Genomic DNA, 22170 nt, shown 5'->3' with positions numbered 1-22170 from the left:
TTTCGTATTGCCCGTTGAAAAGAGCCAATAGATCAAGATACAAATATAACACTTTACACAGTGGAAGGAGCATTTGTCATATCAGAGGCTTCTTTATTACACGCTTCAATAATTATGAAAACACAGCTGAATTAAAACATTTGACTTCATACTTTTAATGGAAAGAGGAGATGGCTTGACCCCAACATGATTTGAACACGCAACCTTCTGATCTGGAGTCAGACACGCTACCATTGCGCCACGAGGTCTTTGAAGTCAAGTTGTTGCTTCCTTTGGACTAATCCACCACATAAAGCTGCCTAATTTTCCCCAATAACCTCAAGAGGTAAGGATTTCTGAATTTCTTGCCAACTTTTGGTGCCTTAAGCTTTTCCCATCCTTTGATAACTCAGCCGGTAGATCAGATGACTGTAGATGAGTTGTTGTCCTTTGTACGGCCCTTGAAGCATTCATCACAAAAAGCAGCCTAATTTTTCCCAATAACCTTTAAAAGTTAAGGATTTCTGAATTTCTTGGAAAGTTTTGGTGCCTTGCACATTTCCCATCCTTCGATAGCTCAGCTGGTAGAGCGGAGGACTGTAGACGAGTTGTTGGGTATCCTTAGGTCGCTGGTTCGATTCCGGCTCGAAGGAGTGTTATTTTAAACTCAGCACAAATATTTTTACATTTCCTTTAGATTTCGTATTGCCCGTTGAAAAGAGCCAATAGATCAAGATACAAATATAACACTTTACACAGTGGAAGGAGCATTTGTCATATCAGAGGCTTCTTTATTACACGCTTCAATAATTATGAAAACACAGCTGAATTAAAACATTTGACTTCATACTTTTAATGGAAAGAGGAGATGGCTTGACCCCAACATGATTTGAACACGCAACCTTCTGATCTGGAGTCAGACACGCTACCATTGCGCCACGAGGTCTTTGAAGTCAAGTTGTTGCTTCCTTTGGACTAATCCACCACATAAAGCTGCCTAATTTTCCCCAATAACCTCAAGAGGTAAGGATTTCTGAATTTCTTGCCAACTTTTGGTGCCTTAAGCTTTTCCCATCCTTTGATAACTCAGCCGGTAGATCAGATGACTGTAGATGAGTTGTTGTCCTTTGTACGGCCCTTGAAGCATTCATCACAAAAAGCAGCCTAATTTTTCCCAATAACCTTTAAAAGTTAAGGATTTCTGAATTTCTTGGAAAGTTTTGGTGCCTTGCACATTTCCCATCCTTCGATAGCTCAGCTGGTAGAGCGGAGGACTGTAGACGAGTTGTTGGGTATCCTTAGGTCACTGGTTCGATTCCGGCTCGAAGGAGTGTTATTTTAAACTCTGCACAAATATTTTTACATTTCCTTTAGATTTCGTATTGCCCGTTGAAAAGAGCCAATAGATCAAGATACAAATATAACACTTTACACAGTGGAAGGAGCATTTGTCATATCAGAGGCTTCTTTATTACACGCTTCAATAATTATGAAAACACAGCTGAATTAAAACATTTGACTTCATACTTTTAATGGTAAGAGGAGATGGCTTGACCCCGACGTGATTTGAACACGCAACCTTCTGATCTGGAGTCAGACGCGCTACCGTTGCGCCACGAGGTCTTCGAAGTCAAATTGTTGCTTCTTTTGGACTCATTCATCACATAAAGCTGCCTAATTTTCCCCAATAACCTCAAGAGGTAAGGATTTCTGAATTTCTTGCCAACTTTTGGTGCCTTAAGCTTTTCCCATCCTTTGATAACTCAGCCGCTAGATCAGATGACTGTAGATGAGTTGTTGTCCTTTGTACGGCCCTTGAAGCATTCATCACAAAAAGCAGCCTAATTTTTCCCAATAACCTTTAAAAGTTAAGGATTTCTGAATTTCTTGGAAAGTTTTGGTGCCTTGCACATTTCCCATCCTTCGATAGCTCAGCTGGTAGAGCGGAGGACTGTAGACGAGTTGTTGGGTATCCTTAGGTCGCTGGTTCGATTCCGGCTCGAAGGAGTGTTATTTTAAACTCAGCACAAATATTTTTACATTTCCTTTAGATTTCGTATTGCCCGTTGAAAAGAGCCAATAGATCAAGATACAAATATAACACTTTACACAGTGGAAGGAGCATTTGTCATATCAGAGGCTTCTTTATTACACGCTTCAATAATTATGAAAACACAGCTGAATTAAAACATTTGACTTCATACTTTTAATGGAAAGAGGAGATGGCTTGACCCCGACATGATTTGAACACGCAACCTTCTGATCTGGAGTCAGACACGCTACCATTGTGCCACGAGGTCTTCGAAGTCAAGTTGTTGCTTCCTTTGGACTAATCCACCACATAAAGCTGCCTAATTTTCCCCAATAACCTCAAGAGGTAAGGATTTCTGAATTTCTTGCCAACTTTTGGTGCCTTAAGCTTTTCCCATCCTTTGATAACTCAGCCGGTAGATCAGATGACTGTAGACGAGTTGTTGTCCTTTGTACGGCCCTTGAAGCATTCACCACAAAAAGCAGCCTAATTTTTCCCAATAACCTCAAAAGTTAAGGATTTCTGAATTTCTTGGACAGTTTTGGTGCCTTGCACATTTCCCATCCTTCGATAGCTCAGCTGGTAGAGCGAAGGACTGTAGATGAGTTGTTGGGTATCCTTAGGTCGCTGGTTCGATTCCGGCTCGAAGGAGTGTGATTTTAAACTCAACACAAATATTTTTACATTTCCTTTAGATTTCGTATTGCCCGTTGAAAAAAGCCAATAGATCAAGATACAAATATAACACTTTACACAGTGGAAGGAGCATTTGTCATATCAGAGGCTTCTTTTTTAGATGCTTCAATAATTATGAAAACATAGCTGAATTAAAACATTTGACTTCATACTTTTAATGGTAAGAGGAGATGCCTTGACCCCGAAGTGATTTGAACACGCAACATTCTGATCTGGAGTCAGACGCGCTACCGTTGCGCCACGAGGTCTTCGAAGTCAAATTGTTGCTTCTTTTGGACTCATTCATCACATAAAGCTGCCTAATTTTCCCCAATAACCTCAAGAGGTAAGGATTTCTGAATTTCTTGCCAACTTTTGGTGCCTTAAGCTTTTCCCATCCTTTGATAACTCAGCCGCTAGATCAGATGACTGTAGATGAGTTGTTGTCCTTTGTACGGCCCTTGAAGCATTCATCACAAAAAGCAGCCTAATTTTTCCCAATAACCTTTAAAAGTTAAGGATTTCTGAATTTCTTGGAAAGTTTTGGTGCCTTGCACATTTCCCATCCTTCGATAGCTCAGCTGATAGAGCGGAGGACTGTAGACGAGTTGTTGGGTATCCTTAGGTCGCTGGTTTGATTCCTGCTCGAAGGAGTGTTATTTTAAACTCAGCACAAATATTTTTACATTTCCTTTAGATTTCGTATTGCCCGTTGAAAAGAGCCAATAGATCAAGATACAAATATAACACTTTACACAGTGGAAGGAGCATTTGTCATATCAGAGGCTTCTTTATTACACGCTTCAATAATTATGAAAACACAGCTGAATTAAAACATTTGACTTCATACTTTTAATGGAAAGAGGAGATGGCTTGACCCCAACATGATTTGAACACGCAACCTTCTGAACTGGAGTCAGACGTGCTACCGTTGCGCCACGAGGTCTTTGAAGTCAAATTGTTGCTTCCTTTGGACTCATTCATCACATAAAGCTGCCTAATTTTCCCCAATAACCTCAAGAGGTAAGGATTTCTGAATTTCTTGCCAACTTTTGGTGCCTTAAGCTTTTCCCATCCTTTGATAACTCAGCCGGTAGATCAGATGACTGTAGATGAGTTGTTGTCCTTTGTACGGCTCTTGAAGCATTCACCACAAAAAGCAGCCTAATTTTTCCCAGTAACCTCAAAAGTTAAGGATTTCTGAATTTCTTGGAAAGTTTTGGTGCCTTGCACATTTTCCATCATTAGATAGCTCAGCTGGTAGAGTGGAGGACTCTAGATGAGTTGTTGGGTATCCTTAGGTCGCTGGTTCGATTCCGGCTCGAAGGAGTGTGATTTTAAACTCAGCACAAATATTTTTACATTTCCTTTAGATTTCGTATTGCCCGTTGAAAAAAGCCAATAGATCAAGATACAAATATAACACTTTACACAGTGGAAGGAGCATTTGTCATATCAGAGGCTTCTTTATTACACTCTTCAATAATTATGAAAACATAGCTGAATTAAAACATTTGACTTCATACTTTTAATGGAAAGAGGAGATGGCTTGACCCCGACATGATTTGAACACGCAACCTTCTGATCTGGAGTCAGACACGCTACCATTGCGCCACGAGGACTTCGAAGTCAAGTTGTTGCTTCCTTTGGACTAATCCACCACATAAAGCTGCCTAATTTTCCCCAATAACCTAAAGAGGTAAGGATTTCTGAATTTCTTGCCAACTTTTGGTGCCTTAAGCTTTTCCCATCCTTTGATAACTCAGCCGGTAGATCAGATGACTGTAGATGAGTTGTTGTCCTTTGTACGGCCCTTGAAGCATTCACCACAAAAAGCAGCCTAATTTTTCCCAATAACCTCAAAAAGTTAAGGATTTCTGAATTTCTTGGACAGTTTTGGTGCCTTGCACATTTCCCATCCTTCGATAGCTCAGCTGGTAGAGCGAAGGACTGTAGATGAGTTGTTGGGTATCCTTAGGTCGCTGGTTCGATTCCGGCTCGAAGGAGTGTGATTTTAAACTCAACACAAATATTTTTACATTTCCTTTAGATTTCGTATTGCCCGTTGAAAAAAGCCAATAGATCAAGATACAAATATAAAACTTTACACAGTGGAAGGAGCATTTGTCATATCAGAGGTTTCTTTTTTACACGCTTCAATAATTATGAAAACATAGCTGAATTAAAACATTTGACTTCATACTTTTAATGGAAAGAGGAGATGGTTTGACCCCGACATGATTTGAACACGCAACCTTCTGATCTGGAGTCAGACACGCTACCATTGCGCCACGAGGTCTTCGAAGTCAAGTTGTTGCTTCCTTTGGACTAATCCATCACATAAAGCTGCCTAATTTTCCCCAATAACCTCAAGAGGTAAGGATTTCTGAATTTCTTGCCAACTTTTGGTGCCTTAAGCTTTTCCCATCCTTTGATAACTCAGCCGGTAGATCAGATGACTGTAGATGAGTTGTTGTCCTTTGTACGGCCCTTGAAGCATTCACCACAAAAAGCAGCCTAATTTTTCCCAATAACCTCAAAAGTTAAGGATTTCTGAATTTCTTGGACAGTTTTGGTGCCTTGCACATTTCCCATCCTTCGATAGCTCAGCTGGTAGAGCGAAGGACTGTAGATGAGTTGTTGGGTATCCTTAGGTCGCTGGTTCGATTCCGGCTCGAAGGATTGTGATTTTAAACTCAACACAAATATTTTTACATTTCCTTTAGATTTCGTATTGCCCGTTGAAAAAAGCCAAAAGATCAAGATACAAATATAACACTTTACACAGTGGAAGGAGCATTTGTCATATCAGAGGCTTCTTTTTTAGATGCTTCAATAATTATAAAAACATAGCTGAATTAAAACATTTGACTTCATACTTTTAATGGTAAGAGGAGATGGCTTGTCCCCGACGTGATTTGAACACGCAACCTTCTGATCTGGAGTCAGACGCGCTACCGTTGCGCCACGAGATCTTCGAAGTCAAATTGTTGCTTCCTTTGGACTCATTCATCACATAAAGCTGCCTAATTTTCCCCAATAACCTCAAGAGGTAAGGATTTCTGAATTTCTTGCCAACTTTTGGTGCCTTAAGCTTTTCCCATCCTTTGATAACTCAGCCGGTAGATCAGATGACTGTAGATGAGTTGTTGTCCTTTGTACGGCTCTTGAAGCATTCACCACAAAAAGCAGCCTAATTTTTCCCAGTAACCTCAAAAGTTAAGGATTTCTGAATTTCTTGGAAAGTTTTGGTGCCTTGCACATTTTCCATCATTAGATAGCTCAGCTGGTAGAGTGGAGGACTCTAGATGAGTTGTTGGGTATCCTTAGGTCGCTGGTTCGATTCTGGCTCGAAGGAGTGTGATTTTAAACTCAGCACAAATATTTTTACATTTCCTTTAGATTTCGTATTGCCCGTTGAAAAAAGCCAATAGATCAAGATACAAATATAACACTTTACACAGTGGAAGGAGCATTTGTCATATCAGAGGCTTCTTTATTACACTCTTCAATAATTATGAAAACATAGCTGAATTAAAACATTTGACTTCATACTTTTAATGGAAAGAGGAGATGGCTTGACCCCGACATGATTTGAACACGCAACCTTCTGATCTGGAGTCAGACACGCTACCATTGGGCCACGAGGTCTTCGAAGTCAAGTTGTTGCTTCCTTTGGACTAATCCACCACATAAAGCTGCCTAATTTTCCCCAATAACCTCAAGAGGTAAGGATTTCTGAATTTCTTGCCAACTTTTGGTGCCTTAAGCTTTTCCCATCCTTTGATAACTCAGCCGGTAGATCAGATGACTGTAGATGAGTTGTTGTCCTTTGTACGGCCCTTGAAGCATTCACCACAAAAAGCAGCCTAATTTTTCCCAATAACCTCAAAAGTTAAGGATTTCTGAATTTCTTGGACAGTTTTGGTGCCTTGCACATTTCCCATCCTTCGATAGCTCAGCTGGTAGAGTGAAGGACTGTAGATGAGTTGTTGGGTATCCTTAGGTCGCTGGTTTGATTCCGGCTCGAAGGAGTGTGATTTTAAACTCAACACAAATATTTTTACATTTCCTTTAGATTTCGTATTGCCCGTTGAAAAAAGCCAATAGATCAAGATACAAATATAACACTTTACACAGTGGAAGGAGCATTTGTCATATCAGAGGCTTCTTTTTTAGATGCTTCAATAATTATGAAAACATAGCTGAATTAAAACATTTGACTTCATACTTTTAATGGTAAGAGGAGATGGCTTGACCCCGACGTGATTTGAACACGCAACCTTCTGATCTGGAGTCAGACGCGCTACCGTTGCGCCACGAGGTCTTCGAAGTCAAATTGTTGCTTCTTTTGGACTCATTCATCACATAAAGCTGCCTAATTTTCCCCAATAACCTCAAGATGTAAGGATTTCTGAATTTCTTGCCAACTTTTGGTGCCTTAAGCTTTTCCCATCCTTTGATAACTCAGCCGCTAGATCAGATGACTGTAGATGAGTTGTTGTCCTTTGTACGGCCCTTGAAGCATTCATCACAAAAAGCAGCCTAATTTTTCCCAATAACCTTTAAAAGTTAAGGATTTCTGAATTTCTTGGAAAGTTTTGGTGCCTTGCACATTTCCCATCCTTCGATAGCTCAGCTGGTAGAGCGGAGGACTGTAGACGAGTTGTTGGGTATCCTTAGGTCGCTGGTTCGATTCCGGCTCGAAGGAGTGTTATTTTAAACTCAGCACAAATATTTTTACATTTCCTTTAGATTTCGTATTGCCCGTTGAAAAAAGCCAATAGATCAAGATACAAATATAACACTTTACACAGTGGAAGTAGCATTTGTCATATCAGAGGCTTCTTTTTTACACGCTTCAATAATTATGAAAACATAGCTGAATTAAAACATTTGACTTCATACTTTTAATGGAAAGAGGAGATGGCTTGACCCCGACATGATTTGAACACGCAACCTTCTGATCTGGAGTCAGACGCGCTACCATTGCGCCACGAGGTCTTCGAAGTCAAGTTGTTGCTTCCTTTGGACTAATCCACCACATAAAGCTGCCTAATTTTCCCCAATAACCTCAAGAGGTAAGGATTTCTGAATTTCTTGCCAACTTTTGGTGCCTTAAGCTTTTCCCATCCTTTGATAACTCAGCCGGTAGATCAGATGACTGTAGATGAGTTGTTGTCCTTTGTACGGCCCTTGACGAATTCACCACAAAAAGCAGCCTAATTTTTCCCAATAACCTCAAAAGTTAAGGATTTCTGAATTTCTTGGACAGTTTTGGTGCCTTGCACATTTCCCATCCTTCGATAGCTCAGCTGGTAGAGCGAAGGACTGTAGATGAGTTGTTGGGTATCCTTAGGTCGCTGGTTCGATTCCGGCTCGAAGGAGTGTGATTTTAAACTCAACACAAATATTTTTACATTTCCTTTAGATTTCGTATTGCCCGTTGAAAAAAGCCAATAGATCAAGATACAAATATAACACTTTACACAGTGGAAGGAGCATTTGTCATATCAGAGGCTTCTTTTTTAGATGCTTCAATAATTATGAAAACATAGCTGAATTAAAACATTTGACTTCATACTTTTAATGGTAAGAGGAGATGGCTTGACCCCGACGTGATTTGAACACGCAACCTTCTGAACTGGAGTCAGACGCGCTACTGTTGCGCCACGAGGTCTTCGAAGTCAAATTGTTGCTTCCTTTGGACTCATTCATCACATAAAGCTGCCTAATTTTCCCCAATAACCTCAAGAGGTAAGGATTTCTGAATTTCTTGCCAACTTTTGGTGCCTTAAGCTTTTCCCATCCTTTGATAACTCAGCCGGTAGATCAGATGACTGTAGATGAGTTGTTGTCCTTTGTACGGCTCTTGAAGCATTCACCACAAAAAGCAGCCTAATTTTTCCCAGTAACCTCAAAAGTTAAGGATTTCTGAATTTCTTGGAAAGTTTTGGTGCCTTGCACATTTTTCATCATTAGATAGCTCAGCTGGTAGAGTGGAGGACTCTAGATGAGTTGTTGGGTATCCTTAGGTCGCTGGTTCGATTCCGGCTCGAAGGAGTGTGATTTTAAACTCAGCACAAATATTTTTACATTTCCTTTAGATTTCGTATTGCCCGTTGAAAAAAGCCAATAGATCAAGATACAAATATAACACTTTACACAGTGGAAGGAGCATTTGTCATATCAGAGGCTTCTTTATTACACTCTTCAATAATTATGAAAACATAGCTGAATTAAAACATTTGACTTCATACTTTTAATGGAAAGAGGAGATGGCTTGACCCCGACATGATTTGAACACGCAACCTTCTGATCTGGAGTCAGACACGCTACCATTGCGCCACGAGGACTTCGAAGTCAAGTTGTTGCTTCCTTTGGACTAATCCACCACATAAAGCTGCCTAATTTTCCCCAAAAACCTAAAGAGGTAAGGATTTCTGAATTTCTTGCCAACTTTTGGTGCCTTAAGCTTTTCCCATCCTTTGATAACTCAGCCGGTAGATCAGATGACTGTAGATGAGTTGTTGTCCTTTGTACGGCCCTTGAAGCATTCACCACAAAAAGCAGCCTAATTTTTCCCAATAACCTCAAAAGTTAAGGATTTCTGAATTTCTTGGACAGTTTTGGTGCCTTGCACATTTCCCATCCTTCGATAGCTCAGCTGGTAGAGCGAAGGACTGTAGATGAGTTGTTGGGTATCCTTAGGTCGCTGGTTCGATTCCGGCTCGAAGGAGTGTGATTTTAAACTCAACACAAATATTTTTACATTTCCTTTAGATTTCGTATTGCCCGTTGAAAAAAGCCAATAGATCAAGATACAAATATAAAACTTTACACAGTGGAAGGAGCATTTGTCATATCAGAGGCTTCTTTGTTAGATGCTTCAATAATTATGAAAACATAGCTGAATTAAAACATTTGACTTCATACTTTTAATGGTAAGAGGAGATGGCTTGACCCCGACATGATTTGAACACGCAACCTTCTGATCTGGAGTCAGACGCGCTACCGTTGTGCCACGAGGTCTTCGAAGTCAAATTGTTGCTTCCTTTGGACTCATTCATCACATAAAGCTGCCTAATTTTCCCCAATAACCTCAAGAGGTAAGGATTTCTGAATTTCTTGCCAACTTTTGGTGCCTTAAGCTTTTCCCATCCTTTGATAACTCAGCCGGTAGATCAGATGACTGTAGATGAGTTGTTGTCCTTTGTACGGCCCTTGAAGCATTCACCACAAAAAGCAGCCTAATTTTTCCCAATAACCTCAAAAGTTAAGGATTTCTGAATTTCTTGGAAAGTTTTGGTGCCTTGCACATTTCCCATCCTTCGATAGCTCAGCTGGTAGAGCGAAGGACTGTAGATGAGTTGTTGGGTATCCTTAGGTCGCTGGTTTGATTCCGGCTCGAAGGAGTGTGATTTTAAACTCAACACAAATATTTTTACATTTCCTTTAGATTTCGTATTGCCCGTTGAAAAAAGCCAATAGATCAAGATACAAATATAACACTTTACACAGTGGAAGGAGCATTTGTCATATCAGAGGCTTCTTTTTTAGATGCTTCAATAATTATGAAAACATAGCTGAATTAAAACATTTGACTTCATACTTTTAATGGAAAGAGGAGATGGCTTGACCCCGACATGATTTGAACACGCAACCTTCTGATCTGGAGTCAGACGCGCTACCATTGCGCTACGAGGTCTTCGAAGTCAAGTTGTTGCTTCCTTTGGACTAATCCACCACATAAAGCTGCCTAATTTTCCCCAATAACCTCAAGAGGTAAGGATTTCTGAATTTCTTGCCAACTTTTGGTGCCTTAAGCTTTTCCCATCCTTTGATAACTCAGCCGGTAGATCAGATGACTGTAGATGAGTTGTTGTCCTTTGTACGGCCCTTGAAGCATTCACCACAAAAAGCAGCCTAATTTTTCCCAATAACCTCAAAAGTTAAGGATTTCTGAATTTCTTGGACAGTTTTGGTGCCTTGCACATTTCCCATCCTTCGATAGCTTCGCTGGTAGAGCGAAGGACTGTAGATGAGTTGTTGGGTATCCTTAAGTCGCTGGTTCGATTCCGGCTCGAAGGAGTGTGATTTTAAACTCAACACAAATATTTTTACATTTCCTTTAGATTTCGTATTGCCCGTTGAAAAAAGCCAATAGATCAAGATACAAATATAACACTTTACACAGTGGAAGGAGCATTTGTCATATCAGAGGCTTCTTTATTACACTCTTCAATAATTATGAAAACATAGCTGAATTAAAACATTTGACTTCATACTTTTAATGGAAAGAGGAGATGGCTTGACCCCGACATGATTTGAACACGCAACCTTCTGATCTGGAGTCAGACACGCTACCATTGCACCACGAGGTCTTCGAAGTCAAGTTGTTGCTTCCTTTGGACTAATCCACCACATAAAGCTGCCTAATTTTCCCCAATAACCTAAAGAGGTAAGGATTTCTGAATTTCTTGCCAACTTTTGGTCCCTTAAGCTTTTCCCATCCTTTGATAACTCAGCCGGTAGATCAGATGACTGTAGATGAGTTGTTGTCCTTTGTACGGCCCTTGAAGCATTCACCACAAAAAGCAGCCTAATTTTTCCCAATAACCTCAAAAGTTAAGGATTTCTGAATTTCTTGGACAGTTTTGGTGCCTTGCACATTTCCCATCCTTCGATAGCTCAGCTGGTAGAGCGAAGGACTGTAGATGAGTTGTTGGGTATCCTTAGGTCGCTGGTTCGATTCCGGCTCGAAGGAGTGTGATTTTAAACTCAACACAAATATTTTTACATTTCCTTTAGATTTCGTATTGCCCGTTGAAAAAAGCCAATAGATCAAGATACAAATATAAAACTTTACACAGTGGAAGGAGCATTTGTCATATCAGAGGCTTCTTTTTTAGATGCTTCAATAATTATGAAAACATAGCTGAATTAAAACATTTGACTTCATACTTTTAATGGTAAGAGGAGATGGCTTGACCCCAACGTGATTTGAACACGCAACCTGCTGATCTGGAGTCAGACGCGCTACCGTTGTGCCACGAGGTCTTCAAAGTCAAATTGTTGCTTCCTTTGGACTCATTCATCACATAAAGCTGCCTAATTTTCCCCAATAACCTCAAGAGGTAAGGATTTCTGAATTTCTTGCCAACTTTTGGTGCCTTAAGCTTTTCCCATTCTTTGATAACTCAGCCGCTAGATCAGATGACTGTAGATGAGTTGTTGTCCTTTGTACGGCCCTTGAAGCCTTCATCACAAAAAGCAGCCTAATTTTTCCCAATAACCTTTAAAAGTTAAGGATTTCTGAATTTCTTGGAAAGTTTTGGTGCCTTGCACATTTCCCATCCTTCGATAGCTCAGCTGGTAGAGTGAAGGACTGTAGACGAGTTGTTGGGTATCCTTAGGTCGCTGGTTCGATTCCGGCTCGAAGGAGTGTTATTTTAAACTCAGCACAAATATTTTTACATTTCCTTTAGATTTCGTATTGCCCGTTGAAAAAAGCCAATAGACCAAGATACAAATATAACACTTTACACAGTGGAAGTAGCATTTGTCATATCAGAGGCTTCTTTTTTACACGCTTCAATAATTATGAAAACATAGCTGAATTAAAACATTTGACTTCATACTATTAATGGAAAGAGGAGATGGCTTGACCCCGACATGATTTCAACACACAACCTTCTGATCTGGAGTCAGACGCGCTACCGTTGCACCACTAGGTCTTCAAAGTCAAGTTGTTGCTTCCTTTGTACTCATTCACCACATAAAGCTGCCTAATTTTCCCCAATAACCTCAAGAGGTAAGGATTTCTGAATGTCTTGCCAACTTTTGGTGCCTTAAGCTTTTCCCATCCTTTGATAACTCAGCCGGTAGATCAGATGACTGTAGATGAGTTGTTGTCCTTTGTACGGCTCTTGAAGCATTCACCATTAAAAGCAGCCTAATTTTTCCCAGTAACCTCAAAAGTTAAGGATTTCTGAATTTCTTGGAAAGTTTTGGTGCCTTGCACATTTCCCATCATTGGATAGCTCAGCTGGTAGAGTGGAGGACTCTAGATGAGTTGTTGGGTATCCTTAGGTCGCTGGTTCGATTCCGGCTCGAAGGAGTGTGATTTTAAACTCAGCACAAATATTTTTACATTTCCTTTAGATTTCGTATTGCCCGTTGAAAAAAGCCAATAGATCAAGATACAAATATAACACTTTACACAGTGGAAGGAGCATTTGTCATATCAGAGGCTTCTTTTTTAGATGCTTCAATAATTATGAAAACATAGCTGAATTAAAACATTTGACTTCATACTTTTAATGGTAAGAGGAGATGGCTTGACCCCGACGTGATTTGAACACGCAACCTTCTGATCTGGAGTCAGACGCGCTACCGTTGCGCCACGAGGTCTTCGAAGTCAAATTGTTGCTTCTTTTGGACTCATTCATCACATAAAGCTGCCTAATTTTCCCCAATAACCTCAAGAGGTAAGGATTTCTGAATTTCTTGCCAACTTTTGGTGCCTTAAGCTTTTCCCATCCTTTGATAACTCAGCCGCTAGATCAGATGACTGTAGATGAGTTGTTGTCCTTTGTACGGCCCTTGAAGCATTCATCACAAAAAGCAGCCTAATTTTTCCCAATAACCTCAAAAGTTAAGGATTTCTGAATTTCTTGGACAGTTTTGGTGCCTTGCACATTTCCCATCCTTCGATAGCTCAGCTGGTAGAGTGGAGGACTCTAGATGAGTTGTTGGGTATCCTTAGGTCGCTGGTTCGATTCCGGCTCGAAGGAGTGTGATTTTAAACTCAGCACAAATATTTTTACATTTCCTTTAGATTTCGTATTGCCCGTTGAAAAAAGCCAATAGATCAAGATACAAATATAACACTTTACACAGTGGAAGGAGCATTTGTCATATCAGAGGCTTCTTTTTTAGATGCTTCAATAATTATGAAAACATAGCTGAATTAAAACATTTGACTTCATACTTTTAATGGTAAGAGGAGATGGCTTGACCCGGACGTGATTTGAACACGCAACCTTCTGATCTGGAGTCAGACGCGCTACCATTGCGCCACGAGGTCTTCGAAGTCAAATTGTTGCTTCTTTTGGACTCATTCATCACATAAAGCTGCCTAATTTTCCCCAATAACCTCAAGAGGTAAGGATTTCTGAATTTCTTGCCAACTTTTGGTGCCTTAAGCTTTTCCCATCCTTTGATAACTCAGCCGCTAGATCAGATGACTGTAGATGAGTTGTTGTCCTTTGTACGGCCCTTGAAGCATTCATCACAAAAAGCAGCCTAATTTTTCCCAATAACCTTTAAAAGTTAAGGATTTCTGACTTTCTTGGAAAGTTTTGGTGCCTTGCACATTTCCCATCCTTCGATAGCTCAGCTGGTAGAGCGGAGGACTGTAGACGAGTTGTTGGTTATCCTTAGGTCGCTGGTTCGATTCCGGCTCGAAGGAGTGTTATTTTAAACTCAGCACAAATATTTTTACATTTCCTTTAGATTTCGTATTGCCCGTTGAAAAAAGCCAATAGATCAAGATACAAATATAAAACTTTACACAGTGGAAGGAGCATTTGTCATATCAGAGGCTTCTTTTTTAGATGCTTCAATAATTATGAAAACATAGCTGAATTAAAACATTTGACTTCATACTTTTAATGGAAAGAGGAGATGGCTTGACCCCGACATGATTTGAACACGCAACCTTCTGATCTGGAGTCAGACACGCTACCATTGCGCCACGAGGTCTTCGATGTCAAGTTGTTGCTTCCTTTGGACTAAGATGAGTTGTTGTCCTTTGTACGGCCCTTGAAGCATTCATCACAAAAAGCAGCCTAATTTTTCCCAATAACCTCAAAAGTTAAGGATTTCTGAATTTCTTGGAAAGTTTTGGTGCCTTGCACATTTTCCATCATTAGATAGCTCAGCTGGTAGAGTGGAGGACTCTAGATGAGTTGTTGGGTATCCTTAGGTCGCTGGTTTGATTCCGGCTCGAAGGAGTGTGATTTTAAACTCAGCACAAATATTTTTACATTTCCTTTAGATTTCGTATTGCCCGTTGAAAAAAGCCAATAGATCAAGATACAAATATAACACTTTACACAGTGGAAGGAGCATTTGTCATATCAGAGGCTTCTTTATTACACTCTTCAATAATTATGAAAACATAGCTGAATTAAAACATTTGACTTCATACTTTTAATGGAAAGAGGAGATGGCTTGACCCCGACATGATTTGAACACGCAACCTTCTGATCTGGAGTCAGACACGCTACCATTGCGCCACAAGGTCTTCGGAGTCAAGTTGTTGCTTCCTTTGGACTAATCCACCACATAAAGCTGCCTAATTTTCCCCAATAACCTAAAGAGGTAAGGATTTCTGAATTTCTTGCCAACTTTTGGTGCCTTAAGCTTTTCCCATCCTTTGATAACTCAGCCGGTAGATCAGATGACTGTAGATGAGTTGTTGTCCTTTGTACGGCCCTTGAAGCATTCACCACAAAAAGCAGCCTAATTTTTCCCAATAACCTCAAAAGTTAAGGATTTCTGAATTTCTTGGAGAGTTTTGGTGCCTTGCACATTTCCCATCCTTCGATAGCTCAGCTGGTAGAGCGAAGGACTGTAGATGAGTTGTTGGGTATCCTTAGGTCGCTGATTCGATTCCGGCTCGAAGGAGTGTGATTTTAAACTCAACACAAATATTTTTACATTTCCTTTAGATTTCGTATTGCCCGTTGAAAAAAGCCAATAGATCAAGATACAAATATAAAACTTTACACAGTGGAAGGAGCATTTGTCATATCAGAGGCTTCTTTTTTAGATGCTTCAATAATTATGAAAACATAGCTGAATTAAAACATTTGACTTCATACTTTTAATGGTAAGAGGAGATGGCTTGACCCCAACGTGATTTGAACACGCAACCTTCTGATCTGGAGTCAGACGCGCTACCGTTGTGCCACGAGGTCTTCGAAGTCAAATTGTTGCTTCCTTTGGACTCATTCATCACATAAAGCTGCCTAATTTTCCCCAATAACCTCAAGAGGTAAGGATTTCTGAATTTCTTGCCAACTTTTGGTGCCTTAAGCTTTTCCCATTCTTTGATAACTCAGCCGCTAGATCAGATGACTGTAGATGAGTTGTTGTCCTTTGTACGGCCCTTGAAGCCTTCATCACAAAAAGCAGCCTAATTTTTCCCAATAACCTTTAAAAGTTAAGGATTTCTGAATTTCTTGGAAAGTTTTGGTGCCTTGCACATTTCCCATCCTTCGATAGCTCAGCTGGTAGAGCGAAGGACTGTAGATGAGTTGTTGGGTATCCTTAGGTCGCTGGTTCGATTCCGGCCCGAAGGAGTGTTATTTTAAACTCAGCACAAATATTTTTACATTTCCTTTAGATTTCGTATTGCCCGTTGAAAAAAGCCAATAGATCAAGATACAAATATAACACTTTACACAGTGGAAGTAGCATTTGTCATATCAGAGGCTTCTTTTTTACACGCTTCAATAATTATGAAAACATAGCTGAATTAAAACATTTGACTTCATACTTTTAATGGAAAGAGGAGATGGCTTGACCCCGACATGATTTCAACACACAACCTTCTGATCTGGAGTCAGACGCGCTACCGTTGCGCCACTAGGTCTTCAAAGTCAAGTTGTTGCTTCCTTTGTACTCATTCACCACATAAAGCTGCCTAATTTTCCCCAATAACCTCAAGAGGTAAGGATTTCTGAATGTCTTGCCAACTTTTGGTGCCTTAAGCTTTTCCCATCCTTTGATAACTCAGCCGGTAGATCAGATGACTGTAGATGAGTTGTTGTCCTTTGTACGGCTCTTGAAGCATTCACCATTAAAAGCAGCCTAATTTTTCCCAGTAACCTCAAAAGTTAAGGATTTCTGAATTTCTTGGAAAGTTTTGGTGCCTTGCACATTTCCCATCATTAGATAGCTCAGCTGGTAGAGTGGAGGACTCTAGATGAGTTGTTGGGTATCCTTAGGTCGCTGGTTCGATTCTTGCTCGAAGGAGTGTGATTTTAAACTCAGCACAAATATTTTTACATTTCCTTTAGATTTCGTATTGCCCGTTGAAAAGAGCCAATAGATCAAGATACAAATATAACACTTTACACAGTGGAAGGAGCATTTGTCATATCAGAGGCTTCTTTATTACACGCTTCAATAATTATGAAAACATAGCTGAATTAAAACATTTGACTTCATACTTTTAATGGAAAGAGGAGATGGCTTGACCCCGACATGATTTGAACACGCAACCTTCTGATCTGGAGTCAGACACACTACCATTGCGCCACGAGGTCTTCGAAGTCAAGTTGTTGCTTCCTTTGGACTAATCCACCACATAAAGCTGCCTAATTTTCCCCAATAACCTCAAGAGGTAAGGATTTCTGAATTTCTTGCTAACTTTTGGTGCCTTAAGCTTTTCCCATCCTTTGATAACTCAGCCGGTAGATCAGATGACTGTAGATGAGTTGTTGTCCTTTGTACGGCCCTTGAAGCATTCACCACAAAAAGCAGCCTAATTTTTCCCAATAACCTCAAAAGTTAAGGATTTCTGAATTTCTTGGACAGTTTTGGTGCCTTGCACATTTCCCATCCTTCGATAGCTCAGCTGGTAGAGCGAAGGACTGTAGATGAGTTGTTGGGTATCCTTAGGTCGCTGGTTTGATTCCGGCTCGAAGGAGTGTGATTTTAAACTCAACACAAATATTTTTACATTTCCTTTAGATTTCGTATTGCCCGTTGAAAAAAGCCAATAGATCAAGATACAAATATAACACTTTACACAGTGGAAGGAGCATTTGTCATATCAGAGGCTTCTTTTTTAGATGCTTCAATAATTATGAAAACATAGCTGAATTAAAACATTTGACTTCATACTTTTAATGGTAAGAGGAGATGGCTTGACCCCGACGTGATTTGAACACGCAACCTTCTGATCTGGAGTCAGACGCGCTACCGTTGCGCCACGAGGTCTTCGAAGTCAAATTGTTGCTTCTTTTGGACTCAGTCATCACATAAAGCTCTTAATTTTCCCCAATAACCTCAAGAGGTAAGGATTTCTGAATTTCTTGCCAACTTTTGGTGCCTTAAGCTTTTCCCATCCTTTGATAACTCAGCCGCTAGATCAGATGACTGTAGATGAGTTGTTGTCCTTTGTACGGCCCTTGAAGCATTCATCACAAAAAGCAGCCTAATTTTTCCCAATAACCTTTAAAAGTTAAGGATTTCTGAATTTCTTGGAAAGTTTTGGTGCCTTGCACATTTCCCATCCTTCGATAGCTCAGCTGGCAGAGCGGAGGACTGTAGACGAGTTGTTGGGTATCCTTAGGTCGCTGGTTCGATTCCGGCTTGAAGGAGTGTTATTTTAAACTCAGCACAAATATTTTTACATTTCCTTTAGATTTCGTATTGCCCGTTGAAAAAAGCCAATAGATCAAGATACAAATATAACACTTTACACAGTGGAAGTAGCATTTGTCATATCAGAGGCTTCTTTTTTACACGCTTCAATAATTATGAAAACATAGCTGAATTAAAACATTTGACTTCATACTTTTAATGGAAAGAGGAGATGGCTTGACCCCGACATGATTTCAACACACAACCTTCTGATCTGGAGTCAGACGGGCTACCGTTGCGCCACTAGGTCTTCAAAGTCAAGTTGTTGCTTCCTTTGTACTCATTCACCACATAAAGCTGCCTAATTTTCCCCAATAACCTCAAGAGGTAAGGATTTCTGAATGTCTTGCCAACTTTTGGTGCCTTAAGCTTTTCCCATCCTTTGATAACTCAGCCGGTAGATCAGATGACTGTAGATGAGTTGTTGTCCTTTGTACGGCTCTTGAAGCATTCACCATTAAAAGCAGCCTAATTTTTCCCAGTAACCTCAAAAGTTAAGGATTTCTGAATTTCTTGGAAAGTTTTGGTGCCTTGCACATTTCCCATCATTAGATAGCTCAGCTGGTAGAGTGGAGGACTCTAGATGAGTTGTTGGGTATCCTTAGGTCGCTGGTTCGATTCCGGCTCGAAGGAGTGTGATTTTAAACTCAGCACAAATATTTTTACATTTCCTTTAGATTTCGTATTGCCCGTTGAAAAGAGCCAATAGATCAAGATACAAATATAACACTTTACACAGTGGAAGGAGCATTTGTCATATCAGAGGCTTCTTTATTACACGCTTCAATAATTATTAAAACATAGGGTAATTAAAACATTTGACTTCATACTTCTAATGGTAAGAGGAGATGGCTTGACCCCGACGTGATTTGAACACGCAACCTTCTGATCTGGAGTCAGACGCGCTACCGTTGCGCCACGAGGTCTTCGAAGTCAAATTGTTGCTTCTTTTGGACTCATTCATCACATAAAGCTGCCTAATTTTCCCCAATAACCTCAAGATGTAAGGATTTCTGAATTTCTTGCCAACTTTTGGTGCCTTAAGCTTTTCCCATCCTTTGATAACTCAGCCGCTAGATCAGATGACTGTAGATGAGTTGTTGTCCTTTGTACGGCCCTTGAAGCATTCATCACAAAAAGCAGCCTAATTTTTCCCAATAACCTTTAAAAGTTAAGGATTTCTGAATTTCTTGGAAAGTTTTGGTGCCTTGCACATTTCCCATCCTTCGATAGCTCAGCTGGTAGAGCGGAGGACTGTAGACGAGTTGTTGGGTATCCTTAGGTCGCTGGTTCGATTCCGGCTCGAAGGAGTGTTATTTTAAACTCAGCACAAATATTTTTACATTTCCTTTAGATTTCGTATTGCCCGTTGAAAAAAGCCAATAGATCAAGATACAAATATAACACTTTACACAGTGGAAGTAGCATTTGTCATATCAGAGGCTTCTTTTTTACACGCTTCAATAATTATGAAAACATAGCTGAATTAAAACATTTGACTTCATACTTTTAATGGAAAGAGGAGATGGCTTGACCCCGACATGATTTGAACACGCAACCTTCTGATCTGGAGTCAGACGCGCTACCATTGCGCCACGAGGTCTTCGAAGTCAAGTTGTTGCTTCCTTTGGACTAATCCACCACATAAAGCTGCCTAATTTTCCCCAATAACCTCAAGAGGTAAGGATTTCTGAATTTCTTGCCAACTTTTGGTGCCTTAAGCTTTTCCCATCCTTTGATAACTCAGCCGGTAGATCAGATGACTGTAGATGAGTTGTTGTCCTTTGTACGGCCCTTGAAGCATTCACCACAAAAAGCAGCCTAATTTTTCCCAATAACCTCAAAAGTTAAGGATTTCTGAATTTCTTGGACAGTTTTGGTGCCTTGCACATTTCCCATCCTTCGATAGCTCAGCTGGTAGAGCGAAGGACTGTAGATGAGTTGTTGGGTATCCTTAGGTCGCTGGTTCGATTCCGGCTCGAAGGAGTGTGATTTTAAACTCAACACAAATATTTTTACATTTCCTTTAGATTTCGTATTGCCCGTTGAAAACAGCCAATAGATCAAGATACAAATATAACACTTTACACAGTGGAAGGAGCATTTGTCATATCAGAGGCTTCTTTTTTAGATGCTTCAATAATTATGAAAACATAGCTGAATTAAAACATTTGACTTCATACTTTTAATGGTAAGAGGAGATGGCTTGACCCCGAAGTGATTTGAACACGCAACCTTCTGATCTGGAGTCAGACGCGCTACCGTTGCGCCACGAGGTCTTCGAAGTCAAATTGTTGCTTCTTTTGGACTCATTCATCACATAAAGCTGCCTAATTTTCCCCAATAACCTCAAGAGGTAAGGATTTCTGAATTTCTTGCCAACTTTTGGTGCCTTAAGCTTTTCCCATCCTTTGATAACTCAGCCGCTAGATCAGATGACTGTAGATGAGTTGTTGTCCTTTGTACGGCCCTTGAAGCATTCATCACAAAAAGCAGCCTAATTTTTCCCAATAACCTTTAAAAGTTAAGGATTTCTGAATTTCTTGGAAAGTTTTGGTGCCTTGCACATTTCCCATCCTTCGATAGCTCAGCTGGTAGAGCGGAGGACTGTAGACGAGTTGTTGGGTATCCTTAGGTCGCTGGTTCGATTCCGGCTCGAAGGAGTGTTATTTTAAACTCAGCACAAATATTTTTACATTTCCTTTAGATTTCGTATTGCCCGTTGAAAAGAGCCAATAGATCAAGATACAAATATAACACTTTACACAGTGGAAGGAGCATTTGTCATATCAGAGGCTTCTTTATTACACGCTTCAATAATTATGAAAACACAGCTGAATTAAAACATTTGACTTCATACTTTTAATGGAAAGAGGAGATGGCTTGACCCCAACATGATTTGAACACGCAACCTTCTGATCTGGAGTCAGACACGCTACCATTGCGCCACGAGGTCTTCAACGTCAAGTTGTTGCTTCCTTTGTACTCATTCACCACATAAAGCTGCCTAATTTTCCCCAATAACCTCAAGAGGTAAGGATTTCTGAATGTCTTGCCAACTTTTGGTGCCTTAAGCTTTTCCCATCCTTTGATAACTCAGCCGGTAGATCAGATGACTGTAGATGAGTTGTTGTCCTTTGTACGGCTCTTGAAGCATTCACCATTAAAAGCAGCCTAATTTTTCCCAGTAACCTCAAAAGTTAAGGATTTCTGAATTTCTTGGAAAGTTTTGGTGCCTTGCACATTTCCCATCATTAGATAGCTCAGCTGGTAGAGTGGAGGACTCTAGATGAGTTGTTGGGTATCCTTAGGTTGCTGGTTCGATTCCGGCTCGAAGGAGTGTGATTTTAAACTCAGCACAAATATTTTTACATTTCCTTTAGATTTCGTATTGCCCGTTGAAAAGAGCCAATAGATCAAGATACAAATATAACACTTTACACAGTGGAAGGAGCATTTGTCATATCAGAGGCTTCTTTATTACACGCTTCAATAATTATGAAAACATAGCTGAATTAAAACATTTGACTTCATACTTTTAATGGAAAGAGGAGATGGCTTGACCCCGACATGATTTGAACACGCAACCTTCTGATCTGGAGTCAGACACGCTACCATTGCGCCACGAGGTCTTCAAAGTCAAGTTGTTGCTTCCTTTGGACTAATCCAACACATAAAGCTGCCTAATTTTCCCCAATAACCTCAAGAGGTAAGGATTTCTGAATTTCTTGCCAACTTTTGGTGCCTTAAGCTTTTCCCATCCTTTGATAACTCAGCCGGTAGATCAGATGACTGTAGATGAGTTGTTGTCCTTTGTACGGCTCTTGAAGCATTCACCATTAAAAGCAGCCTAATTTTTCCCAGTAACCTCAAAAGTTAAGGATTTCTGAATTTCTTGGAAAGTTTTGGTGCCTTGCACATTTCCCATCATTAGATAGCTCAGCTGGTAGAGTGGAGGACTCTAGATGAGTTGTTGGGTATCCTTAGGTCGCTGGTTCGATTCCGGCTCGAAGGAGTGTGATTTTAAACTCAGCACAAATATT

The 22170-nt window shown here is 40.2% G+C and overlaps 49 non-coding genes across 49 annotated transcripts; 21 read left to right on the top strand and 28 right to left on the bottom strand.

The window, feature by feature from the left end:
• Positions 1-176: 176 nt before the first annotated feature.
• On the bottom strand, positions 177-248 carry trnaw-cca (transfer RNA tryptophan (anticodon CCA)). The gene has a single exon. It is a non-coding gene; the product is annotated as a tRNA-Trp (tRNA).
• A 297-nt stretch (positions 249-545) lies between these two features.
• On the top strand, positions 546-632 carry trnay-gua (transfer RNA tyrosine (anticodon GUA)). The gene is given in 2 exon segments: positions 546-582; positions 597-632. It is a non-coding gene; the product is annotated as a tRNA-Tyr (tRNA).
• Positions 633-853: 221 nt separating this feature from the next.
• Positions 854-925, bottom strand: trnaw-cca (transfer RNA tryptophan (anticodon CCA)). The gene has a single exon. It is a non-coding gene; the product is annotated as a tRNA-Trp (tRNA).
• Positions 926-1222: 297 nt separating this feature from the next.
• trnay-gua (transfer RNA tyrosine (anticodon GUA)) lies at positions 1223-1309 on the top strand. The gene is given in 2 exon segments: positions 1223-1259; positions 1274-1309. It is a non-coding gene; the product is annotated as a tRNA-Tyr (tRNA).
• A 221-nt stretch (positions 1310-1530) lies between these two features.
• Positions 1531-1602, bottom strand: trnaw-cca (transfer RNA tryptophan (anticodon CCA)). The gene has a single exon. It is a non-coding gene; the product is annotated as a tRNA-Trp (tRNA).
• Positions 1603-1899: 297 nt separating this feature from the next.
• trnay-gua (transfer RNA tyrosine (anticodon GUA)) lies at positions 1900-1986 on the top strand. The gene is given in 2 exon segments: positions 1900-1936; positions 1951-1986. It is a non-coding gene; the product is annotated as a tRNA-Tyr (tRNA).
• A 221-nt stretch (positions 1987-2207) lies between these two features.
• On the bottom strand, positions 2208-2279 carry trnaw-cca (transfer RNA tryptophan (anticodon CCA)). Its single transcript has one exon. It is a non-coding gene; the product is annotated as a tRNA-Trp (tRNA).
• Positions 2280-2575: 296 nt separating this feature from the next.
• trnay-gua (transfer RNA tyrosine (anticodon GUA)) lies at positions 2576-2662 on the top strand. Its single transcript is given in 2 exon segments — positions 2576-2612; positions 2627-2662. It is a non-coding gene; the product is annotated as a tRNA-Tyr (tRNA).
• Positions 2663-2883: 221 nt separating this feature from the next.
• Positions 2884-2955, bottom strand: trnaw-cca (transfer RNA tryptophan (anticodon CCA)). Its single transcript has one exon. It is a non-coding gene; the product is annotated as a tRNA-Trp (tRNA).
• Positions 2956-4236: 1281 nt separating this feature from the next.
• Positions 4237-4308, bottom strand: trnaw-cca (transfer RNA tryptophan (anticodon CCA)). Its single transcript has one exon. It is a non-coding gene; the product is annotated as a tRNA-Trp (tRNA).
• A 297-nt stretch (positions 4309-4605) lies between these two features.
• On the top strand, positions 4606-4692 carry trnay-gua (transfer RNA tyrosine (anticodon GUA)). Its single transcript is given in 2 exon segments — positions 4606-4642; positions 4657-4692. It is a non-coding gene; the product is annotated as a tRNA-Tyr (tRNA).
• A 221-nt stretch (positions 4693-4913) lies between these two features.
• On the bottom strand, positions 4914-4985 carry trnaw-cca (transfer RNA tryptophan (anticodon CCA)). The gene has a single exon. It is a non-coding gene; the product is annotated as a tRNA-Trp (tRNA).
• A 296-nt stretch (positions 4986-5281) lies between these two features.
• On the top strand, positions 5282-5368 carry trnay-gua (transfer RNA tyrosine (anticodon GUA)). The gene is given in 2 exon segments: positions 5282-5318; positions 5333-5368. It is a non-coding gene; the product is annotated as a tRNA-Tyr (tRNA).
• Positions 5369-5589: 221 nt separating this feature from the next.
• On the bottom strand, positions 5590-5661 carry trnaw-cca (transfer RNA tryptophan (anticodon CCA)). The gene has a single exon. It is a non-coding gene; the product is annotated as a tRNA-Trp (tRNA).
• Positions 5662-6265: 604 nt separating this feature from the next.
• Positions 6266-6337, bottom strand: trnaw-cca (transfer RNA tryptophan (anticodon CCA)). The gene has a single exon. It is a non-coding gene; the product is annotated as a tRNA-Trp (tRNA).
• Positions 6338-6633: 296 nt separating this feature from the next.
• trnay-gua (transfer RNA tyrosine (anticodon GUA)) lies at positions 6634-6720 on the top strand. Its single transcript is given in 2 exon segments — positions 6634-6670; positions 6685-6720. It is a non-coding gene; the product is annotated as a tRNA-Tyr (tRNA).
• A 221-nt stretch (positions 6721-6941) lies between these two features.
• On the bottom strand, positions 6942-7013 carry trnaw-cca (transfer RNA tryptophan (anticodon CCA)). The gene has a single exon. It is a non-coding gene; the product is annotated as a tRNA-Trp (tRNA).
• Positions 7014-7310: 297 nt separating this feature from the next.
• On the top strand, positions 7311-7397 carry trnay-gua (transfer RNA tyrosine (anticodon GUA)). Its single transcript is given in 2 exon segments — positions 7311-7347; positions 7362-7397. It is a non-coding gene; the product is annotated as a tRNA-Tyr (tRNA).
• A 221-nt stretch (positions 7398-7618) lies between these two features.
• trnaw-cca (transfer RNA tryptophan (anticodon CCA)) lies at positions 7619-7690 on the bottom strand. The gene has a single exon. It is a non-coding gene; the product is annotated as a tRNA-Trp (tRNA).
• A 296-nt stretch (positions 7691-7986) lies between these two features.
• trnay-gua (transfer RNA tyrosine (anticodon GUA)) lies at positions 7987-8073 on the top strand. Its single transcript is given in 2 exon segments — positions 7987-8023; positions 8038-8073. It is a non-coding gene; the product is annotated as a tRNA-Tyr (tRNA).
• A 221-nt stretch (positions 8074-8294) lies between these two features.
• On the bottom strand, positions 8295-8366 carry trnaw-cca (transfer RNA tryptophan (anticodon CCA)). The gene has a single exon. It is a non-coding gene; the product is annotated as a tRNA-Trp (tRNA).
• A 604-nt stretch (positions 8367-8970) lies between these two features.
• trnaw-cca (transfer RNA tryptophan (anticodon CCA)) lies at positions 8971-9042 on the bottom strand. The gene has a single exon. It is a non-coding gene; the product is annotated as a tRNA-Trp (tRNA).
• A 296-nt stretch (positions 9043-9338) lies between these two features.
• Positions 9339-9425, top strand: trnay-gua (transfer RNA tyrosine (anticodon GUA)). Its single transcript is given in 2 exon segments — positions 9339-9375; positions 9390-9425. It is a non-coding gene; the product is annotated as a tRNA-Tyr (tRNA).
• Positions 9426-9646: 221 nt separating this feature from the next.
• trnaw-cca (transfer RNA tryptophan (anticodon CCA)) lies at positions 9647-9718 on the bottom strand. The gene has a single exon. It is a non-coding gene; the product is annotated as a tRNA-Trp (tRNA).
• Positions 9719-10014: 296 nt separating this feature from the next.
• trnay-gua (transfer RNA tyrosine (anticodon GUA)) lies at positions 10015-10101 on the top strand. Its single transcript is given in 2 exon segments — positions 10015-10051; positions 10066-10101. It is a non-coding gene; the product is annotated as a tRNA-Tyr (tRNA).
• A 221-nt stretch (positions 10102-10322) lies between these two features.
• On the bottom strand, positions 10323-10394 carry trnaw-cca (transfer RNA tryptophan (anticodon CCA)). The gene has a single exon. It is a non-coding gene; the product is annotated as a tRNA-Trp (tRNA).
• A 604-nt stretch (positions 10395-10998) lies between these two features.
• Positions 10999-11070, bottom strand: trnaw-cca (transfer RNA tryptophan (anticodon CCA)). Its single transcript has one exon. It is a non-coding gene; the product is annotated as a tRNA-Trp (tRNA).
• A 296-nt stretch (positions 11071-11366) lies between these two features.
• On the top strand, positions 11367-11453 carry trnay-gua (transfer RNA tyrosine (anticodon GUA)). The gene is given in 2 exon segments: positions 11367-11403; positions 11418-11453. It is a non-coding gene; the product is annotated as a tRNA-Tyr (tRNA).
• Positions 11454-12043: 590 nt separating this feature from the next.
• On the top strand, positions 12044-12130 carry trnay-gua (transfer RNA tyrosine (anticodon GUA)). Its single transcript is given in 2 exon segments — positions 12044-12080; positions 12095-12130. It is a non-coding gene; the product is annotated as a tRNA-Tyr (tRNA).
• Positions 12131-13027: 897 nt separating this feature from the next.
• trnaw-cca (transfer RNA tryptophan (anticodon CCA)) lies at positions 13028-13099 on the bottom strand. The gene has a single exon. It is a non-coding gene; the product is annotated as a tRNA-Trp (tRNA).
• Positions 13100-13703: 604 nt separating this feature from the next.
• On the bottom strand, positions 13704-13775 carry trnaw-cca (transfer RNA tryptophan (anticodon CCA)). Its single transcript has one exon. It is a non-coding gene; the product is annotated as a tRNA-Trp (tRNA).
• Positions 13776-14072: 297 nt separating this feature from the next.
• trnay-gua (transfer RNA tyrosine (anticodon GUA)) lies at positions 14073-14159 on the top strand. Its single transcript is given in 2 exon segments — positions 14073-14109; positions 14124-14159. It is a non-coding gene; the product is annotated as a tRNA-Tyr (tRNA).
• Positions 14160-14380: 221 nt separating this feature from the next.
• Positions 14381-14452, bottom strand: trnaw-cca (transfer RNA tryptophan (anticodon CCA)). The gene has a single exon. It is a non-coding gene; the product is annotated as a tRNA-Trp (tRNA).
• A 472-nt stretch (positions 14453-14924) lies between these two features.
• trnaw-cca (transfer RNA tryptophan (anticodon CCA)) lies at positions 14925-14996 on the bottom strand. Its single transcript has one exon. It is a non-coding gene; the product is annotated as a tRNA-Trp (tRNA).
• A 296-nt stretch (positions 14997-15292) lies between these two features.
• On the top strand, positions 15293-15379 carry trnay-gua (transfer RNA tyrosine (anticodon GUA)). The gene is given in 2 exon segments: positions 15293-15329; positions 15344-15379. It is a non-coding gene; the product is annotated as a tRNA-Tyr (tRNA).
• Positions 15380-15600: 221 nt separating this feature from the next.
• trnaw-cca (transfer RNA tryptophan (anticodon CCA)) lies at positions 15601-15672 on the bottom strand. The gene has a single exon. It is a non-coding gene; the product is annotated as a tRNA-Trp (tRNA).
• Positions 15673-15969: 297 nt separating this feature from the next.
• On the top strand, positions 15970-16056 carry trnay-gua (transfer RNA tyrosine (anticodon GUA)). Its single transcript is given in 2 exon segments — positions 15970-16006; positions 16021-16056. It is a non-coding gene; the product is annotated as a tRNA-Tyr (tRNA).
• An 897-nt stretch (positions 16057-16953) lies between these two features.
• On the bottom strand, positions 16954-17025 carry trnaw-cca (transfer RNA tryptophan (anticodon CCA)). The gene has a single exon. It is a non-coding gene; the product is annotated as a tRNA-Trp (tRNA).
• Positions 17026-17321: 296 nt separating this feature from the next.
• On the top strand, positions 17322-17408 carry trnay-gua (transfer RNA tyrosine (anticodon GUA)). The gene is given in 2 exon segments: positions 17322-17358; positions 17373-17408. It is a non-coding gene; the product is annotated as a tRNA-Tyr (tRNA).
• Positions 17409-17629: 221 nt separating this feature from the next.
• Positions 17630-17701, bottom strand: trnaw-cca (transfer RNA tryptophan (anticodon CCA)). The gene has a single exon. It is a non-coding gene; the product is annotated as a tRNA-Trp (tRNA).
• Positions 17702-17997: 296 nt separating this feature from the next.
• Positions 17998-18084, top strand: trnay-gua (transfer RNA tyrosine (anticodon GUA)). Its single transcript is given in 2 exon segments — positions 17998-18034; positions 18049-18084. It is a non-coding gene; the product is annotated as a tRNA-Tyr (tRNA).
• An 897-nt stretch (positions 18085-18981) lies between these two features.
• On the bottom strand, positions 18982-19053 carry trnaw-cca (transfer RNA tryptophan (anticodon CCA)). The gene has a single exon. It is a non-coding gene; the product is annotated as a tRNA-Trp (tRNA).
• Positions 19054-19350: 297 nt separating this feature from the next.
• Positions 19351-19437, top strand: trnay-gua (transfer RNA tyrosine (anticodon GUA)). The gene is given in 2 exon segments: positions 19351-19387; positions 19402-19437. It is a non-coding gene; the product is annotated as a tRNA-Tyr (tRNA).
• A 221-nt stretch (positions 19438-19658) lies between these two features.
• Positions 19659-19730, bottom strand: trnaw-cca (transfer RNA tryptophan (anticodon CCA)). Its single transcript has one exon. It is a non-coding gene; the product is annotated as a tRNA-Trp (tRNA).
• Positions 19731-20026: 296 nt separating this feature from the next.
• Positions 20027-20113, top strand: trnay-gua (transfer RNA tyrosine (anticodon GUA)). Its single transcript is given in 2 exon segments — positions 20027-20063; positions 20078-20113. It is a non-coding gene; the product is annotated as a tRNA-Tyr (tRNA).
• Positions 20114-20334: 221 nt separating this feature from the next.
• Positions 20335-20406, bottom strand: trnaw-cca (transfer RNA tryptophan (anticodon CCA)). Its single transcript has one exon. It is a non-coding gene; the product is annotated as a tRNA-Trp (tRNA).
• A 297-nt stretch (positions 20407-20703) lies between these two features.
• trnay-gua (transfer RNA tyrosine (anticodon GUA)) lies at positions 20704-20790 on the top strand. The gene is given in 2 exon segments: positions 20704-20740; positions 20755-20790. It is a non-coding gene; the product is annotated as a tRNA-Tyr (tRNA).
• Positions 20791-21011: 221 nt separating this feature from the next.
• On the bottom strand, positions 21012-21083 carry trnaw-cca (transfer RNA tryptophan (anticodon CCA)). The gene has a single exon. It is a non-coding gene; the product is annotated as a tRNA-Trp (tRNA).
• Positions 21084-21687: 604 nt separating this feature from the next.
• Positions 21688-21759, bottom strand: trnaw-cca (transfer RNA tryptophan (anticodon CCA)). Its single transcript has one exon. It is a non-coding gene; the product is annotated as a tRNA-Trp (tRNA).
• Between the last annotated feature and the right edge of the window lie 411 nt (positions 21760-22170).

Source organism: Carassius carassius, chromosome 23, assembly GCF_963082965.1.
Source record: "Carassius carassius chromosome 23, fCarCar2.1, whole genome shotgun sequence".
Classification (NCBI taxonomy): Eukaryota; Metazoa; Chordata; class Actinopteri; order Cypriniformes; family Cyprinidae; genus Carassius; species Carassius carassius.
The sequence above is the reverse complement of the archived record's forward strand: the minus strand, read 5'-3'. Positions and strand labels throughout refer to the sequence as shown.